The sequence below is a fragment of the Phaethon aethereus genome, assembly GCF_964289735.1.
Source record: "Phaethon aethereus genome assembly, chromosome: 1".
NCBI classification, from domain to species: Eukaryota; Metazoa; Chordata; class Aves; order Phaethontiformes; family Phaethontidae; genus Phaethon; species Phaethon aethereus.
This window is the reverse complement of record NC_138575.1, coordinates 68,159,945-68,168,638: the sequence shown is the minus strand read 5'-3', so window position 1 is coordinate 68,168,638 and position 8,694 is coordinate 68,159,945.

Sequence of the window (8,694 nt, the reverse complement as noted above, 5' to 3'; positions counted from 1 at the left end):
TCAGTGCACTGGTAGGGGTTGGGCAGGAGGCCACCATGGTACGTGGGCAAAGCCTTCCCCCCGTGGATCCGGCGATGAGTGGTGAGCGCTGAGCTCTGGCTAAAGCCCTTCCCACACATGGGGCACTTGTAGGGCTTCTCACCCGTGTGCGTTCGCATGTGCGTCACTAGTGAGGAGCTCTGACGGAAGGTTTTCCCACACTCAGTGCACTCATATGGTTTCTCTCCTGTGTGGATCCTCTGATGCCGAATGATAGCCGAGCTGTCCCGGAAACGCTTCCCGCACTCCTGGCACTTGTGGGGCTTCTCTCCGGTATGGACTCTCCGGTGTATGATCAGGGAGGAGCGGTCGCTGAAGCTTTTCTCACACCGGGGGCAGTTAAAGGGTTTCTCACCCTTGTGGCTTCGCTGGTGGACGATGAGATGCGAGTTCTGGCTGAAGCTCTTCCCGCACTCGTTGCACTGGTAGTGTCTCTCTCCCGTGTGGGTCCGCTGGTGCCTGATCACATTGGACCTCTGGCTGAAGGTCTTCTCGCACTCATTGCACTGGTAGGGCTTCTCGCCGGTGTGGATTCGCTGGTGTTTGATCAGGTCCGAGTTGCGGGTGAAACTCTTCCCACATTCGGAGCAACTGAAGGGTTTCTCTGCCAGGTGGATCCTCTGGTGCTGGCTCAGGTATGAGCTCCGGCTGAAGCTCTTCCCACACTCGGGACACTCGTAGGTTTTCTCTCCCACCTGCTGAATCCAAATGGCACCGTTCCCACACATGGGTGGGTCTGGCTTGTCCCCAGCAAGGATAACCTTGCTGAGGTGGTCTCTACCACTGTCCTCATACTCCCAGACTTCCATCCCACAGGGAGTTACCATTCCTCGTCTCTTTCCAAAAGATGTCTCCACCTCACTTTCTGGCTCCAGCTCCTGCCTCCGGTCCTGTCTTTGATCGGTGTCCTGGAGGGTATCTCCGGTGAGCTTTCTGGAGGGGAACAGATGTAGTTCAGCTCTCACAGGACTATCCTGATGAAGCTTCCCCTTCTGCATGTCGCCCACGGTCCTGTCACCTGCTGGAGTGAACAGAGGAACTAGCAATGAATAATCCCCCCTGCTTCTCTGAAGGAGAAGTCCAAACAGGGAAACCGCAGTGACCTGCTGCACATCAGCCACCATTAGCTAACAGCACAGAAGCCAGCCCCTCACTATCTTCTCTGGGCAGAGTGAGGGCGTGGAGACCAAAGAGCACAGGAAGGGAGTGTGACCTGAGGATGGGCGGCCACTGTGGCACAGATTGCAAAAAGGGTCCTCTGTCATAAAGTTACAGCCCTAAAGGACAAAACCTGTCACTTGCTTGTCCTCAGAGTTGCCATGTCTAGTGAGGTTAGAGGAACATGGTCACTGCTCTCAACAATCCCCACTGTAGCTGCTTCTCTTCCTGTTGCCCATGAATCACCACTCTTCTTCCAGCATTCCGATGCTTAATCAAGGAAGGAAGCAGCCAACACCACAGGAACATCCACCCCTGCCAAGTAGACTATTTTCTTTCTTCTTTCCAGTCATAGACCTTTTCCTTAAAAAGAAAGCCCTACATATTCTGCAGCAAATTGTATCTAGATTTTGTCTACGGAATAGATAGGCAAGTGAGTGGAAAGATAAACTTTTATTAATCAAGCATGGAAATGAACATTTAGACTGAAACATTTAGAGGGTCCTGAATTTTTATTAGTTATACTGATACGGAGAACACACCTTCGGAAATGGATGCTGGAGCATGAAGTAAGCCGATTAGCTGGATGGCACTGCTGACAGAGTTAACATCATCCTCTTACATGTGGGAGGTCAGAATATGAGGTGAATGCAGCAGGATAAACCCCTCAGGTTTTGTTTCAGGTGATCTGCAGATTTTCGAAGACACCACCGCACTGCTTATACCATTCCCAAAGTTTTGTTTACAATACTCAGGGCTGAAAAAAAATTGTAGTACAAATAAAGGGATAGTACTGGCCCAAGGCATGCGCCTCAAGGCAGCGAACTGACCAATAAAACATTAAAAATATTGTCAGTGTGAAAGAAAGAAAAAGCCACGCTTTGGTTAGTTATGCTTTCTAACAGTCTGAGTTAGTAGAAGCATAGTCTTTGCTGAAAAATACACAGGGTTTGATTTCATTTTGGATAGGATCTTTTTGAAAGAGTATTAGATAACCCAGGAGTGTGTTTCATCTTTATCATACCCTGCCTATAAATCTTCCTGAAAGCAGAATTCTATATAGTACAGGCGCAAAGAGGCAGGGTAAGTGCGGAGCGTGCAGCACAGTACACACCAAATTTTCAGCATTCAGCTCTTCTCTTCCCTTCCCAGACATGCTCTATTCAATTTCTCACCTTGTGAGCAACTTCTCTACTGTCTTGGTGTTTAGCTGCTTCTGTCCACAAAGCTGTTTCTCTTCACTCCATCCAGGAGGTCAAAGCCAAGTCAAGGAATGCAGATCCTGATCAGAGGAAAGAAAACAGATGTAATAAATACCCATCATAGTAGCAGTGCTGTGGAATGAGATGACAGGAAAATAAGTATATACGAGACAAAAGCAACATAGCCTAGAGGAATATGGCATCCAGAAACATGAGTCAGGGCCACTGTCTGTTATGCCACACACACCGTGACACCGCTGTTTGGGTCCGAATACAAGGGCCAGGTCACGTAGTGAAGATGGGATCAACTACACATGCTGCGGAGGGCTGCCTGCCAGCTTGCTGCCTTCTCACAAGTATCTGGATGTTCCTCCTGCTGCACTTCCAGACCAAAAATGCCTCCTACTGAGCTTTGTATAAGAAAAACGTCGATTCCTCAAACTGTTTTCTCTCCATCACCTTTCTTCCTAGTGAACTAAATGAGGACATAACATAGTTAATGCAGTTCTGTTCTGCAGGCAGAGGAAAAATGCTGCCTTCACAACTGGGCTGCTTTCTGCATGTCTGGTGTCCCATTTATTGCCTTTACTGAAGGAGTGTTTTGCTTGGTTGCTCTCAGTGGCTCAGCCAGGCATGCACAGGTCCGGGTGAGAGAAGAGATTTTGGTCTGCTCACACATTATCAACAGGAGCAGTCCAAAAGCAGAATTTCCTGTTGGTGCTCCAGGAAAGTGGCAGTTTGGCTGCCTCGATCCAGATGGAGTTTACAAGGCTGGCAGTGAGCAGAAAAAAGCATTCACATACACCTGTTGATGCATGAACACGGAGATGATTTAGTCAGCCAACATGCAACCCCACTTCTCAAGGATCTCTTTTCAGAGCAGAAGTACGCTGTGCGGGCGTGGAGTTTGTGGGATAGAAAACCAGGTCACCCATTTGGCTTTAGCACTACGTTTGTGCAGTGGTACTTGTACAGAGGCATTTTAAGATGCTGAGGGTTCGGTGACGTCCTAGAAATGTACAGGTTACAGAAAGAAAATGCTTAAAAACTGCACATGTGAATGCCAGCTCTGCAATGGTGTTGCACCATTTTGGTCATGTGGATTCCCATCGTGCCACTAGGAAGAAGTGTAAAATTATTCATGACGGGGTGTTCATAAGAAAAAGAAATGTAAACCAGCATCTTGTCCTTTCCAAATGAAAAGCAAACTGAACTGGCTGCACAGTGGCATACCACAGGAGGGTATCATGATAAAAGTGGGTTGCCAGGCCCTCCCGAGGGCAGAGGGAAGATTTCTGCATATTGCCACCACAGTAGAAGGCGGCCCCTGATAAAATGGAGAGCTGACATTTTGTTGGCTCTGCCTTAGCCTGGAGTCACATCCTTCCTGCTCCCCGCTGCCTCTTCCACAGTGAATTCGGTGGGCATCACCCCTTGGGGAGAGGGAGTTTCCACCCCTCCTGGCAGCAGGCAACGGCTGCAGGCTCTGATCCCGGGTAAGAGGCAGGGAAGCCGAGCTCTCCCTCCCCAAACAACCCCCATCTACCTACGAGGCAGTGCCGCTCTGCAGGAAAGCCTGACCGTGGGGAACCATCCTTCTGATTTTAGGAGGAGAGAAACGTCCTTCTGGTTCAGATCCCTCCTGCTGCCGTTCAAAAACTGCTGTGAGCACACAGTCAACATGCACCCCAAAATGGTGGGTGAGCACCTACAGAAAGCAGAAAGCGGATGCAGGAGACAGCTGATGCTGTGCAGAGCCAGGCAGGTTGTGGGATACGGCAGAAAAGCACGTTGTGTGGCCTGTAGTAAAGATCTGTCCCTAAACAAGATGGGAAACCTGAAACACCAGTGAACACCAGAGAGGGACAAGCTGCCGGTCTCCAGAGCAGCCATGTTTGGACAAAGCCAAGCCCCTAAGCAGTATCCTGGCTGGTGAGGTAACCCTGTCCTTGCAAGGCCAAACGAGGAACGAGAGAGGTGACCTGTAGCACGGGGAGGCGATGGGCCGCACCGAGCTCCTGTCGCGATGGACAGGCAAGAGGCCCCAAAGGGGCTGCCCCATGTAGGACGTGGCTGGCGGGGGGTGGGCGAGCCACCACTGAGACCACAAGCCTCGGGGAGGCAGGAGAGGCATGGAGAAGAGAAAGCTGCCATGGATGTCAGCCCAGGGAAACCAAACCAAACCGAGTTTGGAGCCGGTGGCACAGCGAGGAGGGCAGACCCTGCTGCCGCAGGAGGTGGGCCGTGTTATGCCGCTGCCTCCCCCAGCACAAGCCTGGCGCTGGGCCTGGGCAGGAGGGGAGGCGGAGGGAGGCGTGGGTGTGAGGAAGCGGGGGTAGCGGAGGGAGGAACGGGGGGAACAGAGGTGTCTGTGACACCATCAGCCGCACGCCTACCCCAGCCCTCCTGGGCGAACCCGGCGGGGCAGGCAGAGGACGTAGGCAGGCGGGCAAAGCTGAGGAGGTGACCCCTCTGGCAGCGCAGGCGGTCCCAGGCCATTACAGGCACCGCTCACGGCATGATGCCAGCCACGTGGGCTTTCCTGGTTTTGTCTGGTGAGTAGGAAACATCTCTCCTTCAAGCCAGGTTGTGAGGAAGGGTGGCCGACCCAGCACCCTTGAATGCCTCAAGTGCAAAGAACCCAGGTGCTTAAAATTTTCCTAGTCTTCACCCATTGGAGCTGGTATTTTATTCATCAAGGAGGGCCAAGGAGTGACCTAGGAGCTGGGGAGGACTCAGAGCTGGACGCAGTGGGCAGAGGCTGGAGCAGAGGTGGAGACTGGAGACGTGATGATGGGGACAGCTGAGCACGTAAACCAGACATGAACACAAAGGCAGAGATCTGGATTTGACACGCAAGGCCAGAAGGCAAGAGCTGGCCCAGTGAAGTGACAGGGGAGGCAGGAGAAAGAGGTCTGAGAGAGAACCTTGGTGAAAGACAAACAGAAAGGGATATAGCTGGAAGAAATGGATGGAAAGGCCAGGCTGCTCTGGCCACATCCTAGCAGGGGACCGTGGAGGGGTCCTGTATCCCCTAGTCTCCTCGTTCCCCTGCTTTCTGCAGAACCCCCCAGTCACCTGGCAAAGCGTGGTGCTCTCGTCTCATACTACCTCACCGAGTGCTGAATAACCCCTGCTGTCCTCATGGAGGGGAAGTTACATGCTTTTTTTTGATTCTGCTGCATCTGCAGACACATAGGTGTTAATAAGATGGCATAGATATTAATACGATATAGGCCATGAGGAAGTTTTAAAGTTAGTTTTTACCAAAAGAAATTAAAAAAAAAAAAGACATCCTAGGTCAAGAGACTATTACAGAGGTTGCAAAGTCAAAATTGGAGCATGCCTGAATCACAGTAATTTGTGATTTGTTTCCCCAGTGCATGGGCATAGTAACCCAGCTCTTTAATTACCTGGCTTCACTGTTCACATGGGTTTTGGCTTCTTTAGTCTCTGGATGGACACTGCCTTTCTAATGAGCAGTTATTCAGTACATTATGTCACTCTTGCTGTTCAGTGTTTGACTCTGATTTATTTACTGAACCCATTTGAACTGTGCTATAGACAGAATGACTCATTTCCTTGTGAACTTTTTACATGCTCTATGTTTTAAAGCTCCACGGCGATTAATTGGTTTATAGTAATTTTGCAAATGGGAAAATGAAGGCAGAGAGTCAAAAACATCCACTACTTTTAGAGTCTCAGTTTGAGATATCTCAGCCCTGGCTTCTCAGAGCACATATGCTAACATAGCACGCACTTCCTTGCCATTCAAAATACACCACATGCAGACTCCAAAACTGCAAGAGAACTCAGCCTTCCTGTAAATGGCAACCCACAAGGTAAGGAAAATGCCATTAATAATACACTAAGAAACCTGGTACTTGCCTAGCATCACACAGGAGCCTCTGTGGTATAGCCAGGAATAAAACCTACTTCTTGGAAGAGTATCCACAAAGCTACCCTTGCCCTTCCAGCATCTTCCTGACTCATTCTTCCATACACCTTCCAAGCTGTGCAAAATGAGGCAGATGTCCTGAATATAGTAATGCCTAAGTATAAGTAAGAATATAAGTAAGTAAGAGGTTTCACCATGTTCTTTACTGGCAGGAATTGGCTTTAAGTTTTGCATAAGGGTTCAGTCAATGCTTAGACCATTTTAAGGGCATACACATGTCCACTGGGACATGCTCCATTAACTCAAGGGGTCTGGACCTTCTCTGGAAGAGAATTTGCAGAGGCTAAAATCTTGAAAGGAAATGGTCTCTTTGCTCCGGTCCCGACAGTCAAGCTACGTTCCCAGTTGCAGCCATGACTTCCAAGACGTTTCTCCCAGTTCAAGATATGAATCTCCAGAGCTTTGGTGAAGGCCCCTTAGCCATGTACTGTCCCCAAAATACTACACCCCTTTCAACATGGGCAGAGCAGGTTTTCCCTAGGTCTCGACCCCCCATCTTGAGCCTGCTACTGCATCTCCCATGTGCTGGACCCTGCACCCAGAGACAGCAAGAGAGATCTGAGTTCAGCCCCCCAGCTCTTCTGAGTGTGCCATGGTTAGCATCTCCTTCTCCCTCTGACTCCCTGCATTTTATTTTTCACCAGTACTCTTGGGTTGGGGCTGCACAGCTGGCCCTTGGAGCGGGAAGGCACAGCAGCCAGGAACGCCACTCTCCAACCAGGAGTACCACCAGTTCTTCAGGTCCCTCCGAGTTGCCCACCGCGCCAGCACTGCCTGCCTCCTTCGTGGGCTGTACGGCTGCCAGAACCCCCTGGTCCAGAGACTGGATGAGTACGAAAACCATGGAGTCATCCCAGAGGGTAAAGCCACCCGTGATTCCCAAGGGCAGGCAGATGGATGGGGGTCCAGCATGGCCAGCACTGGACCTGATCACTGGGAGGGGACAGAGACTCAGGAGCTGGTGGGGGAGAGGGGTGCGTAGCAGTCCTGTGGTGAGGAGAAGACACCTGCTCATGAGCATCTTCTCTCACACTTGATTGCATCCACATGTCCCTAAGACCAGCCTCCTCCCACACCTTGGGTCATGGAGATGACCAAGAAGTGGTGGAGTTTCTCACTGGGGTTCAGGGAGGCACCCAAATGGCACGAGGGTTTTCACGGAGGGATGTCATTCAACAGTGAGGTTATTATTGAGGGCTGGTGGGACCCCAGCACTGGAGTTTATCACTGAGTCTGTGTCTTTATTTGCCTCTTTCTAGGGCCCATATGCTCTGAACTGCCAGGAACCCCTCTCTTTCCCAACTTCTGCGCCTTTTCTTTTTATCGCTGTACTAGGAAAAGATATTTTATTAAGGTGAGTTATTTAGCTATTTCCTGAAGACCATGGCATGCTCTGGTCAATGATCAGGCAGAAGTGAAAGCCCTGAAAATGAGGAAGTGGGAAAACAGGAGGCTGAAAGATAGGGAAGATAGAGGAGAGCCATGGGCAGCCCACCTTCCAGGGGCACTCATACCAAGCTGACTAACTTACACAGATGGCACCTGCAGCCACTTGCCAAAAAGAAGACTTTGCAGCAGATATTCTTGAAAAAAATGAACCTTTGAGGACCACTTCAGCCCTCATCTCCAGCTCTCACTCCCAAGCAAGTTGAGACAATCTAGGTTACTGCAGGAGAAAGGGTGATTCATGCAGGCTAGAAGAGAAGGAAAGGAAAGAGAAAGACAACTGGGAGTCACAAGAACAGACTTACGGGGAGACTTGACAAAGAAAGGAGAAGAAAGTTTCTTTCCTTTCTTTGGCTTATCTTTGTCAGGAGTGGGAAAGATGGGATTGTGCAGTGAGTGCTAACTCCACAGAACAGGGAGGTGGCTAGGTGCCTGCTTCTGAAGCCCATCACCTCTACAGAGGTGTGTTTTCTCCTCCACAGAGGACTGCATGCCCAGGAGAGACCAAAGCTGAGCTGGGTAGCACACGAGCCTTCAATGACATGACCATGAGCAGTGATGCTCTGTTGTCCGGCATCTTCAGTCCCCAGTCCCTTTTTCCCACGTCTCTCACAACTGCCCAGCCAGCCCACTCCATCCCTGACATGGAAGTAGCTGTGATCCCCACCTCCTTACCTCAGTCAAGGAACATGCAACTAAATCCTTCTGACCCACGTGCCACAGAGGGGACAGGCAGTGACCAGCAGCAAGGACAGCTGCCCACCAGTGACATCCAAGATCTCTTCCTGAGGCTACAAGATACTCATGTGCAGAGTTCACTGCAGACACTTCAGCTGCTATTGACCATGGGGAAGGCAGTGGGGGAGGAAGAGCTGCAGGCTGCTGCCCTGA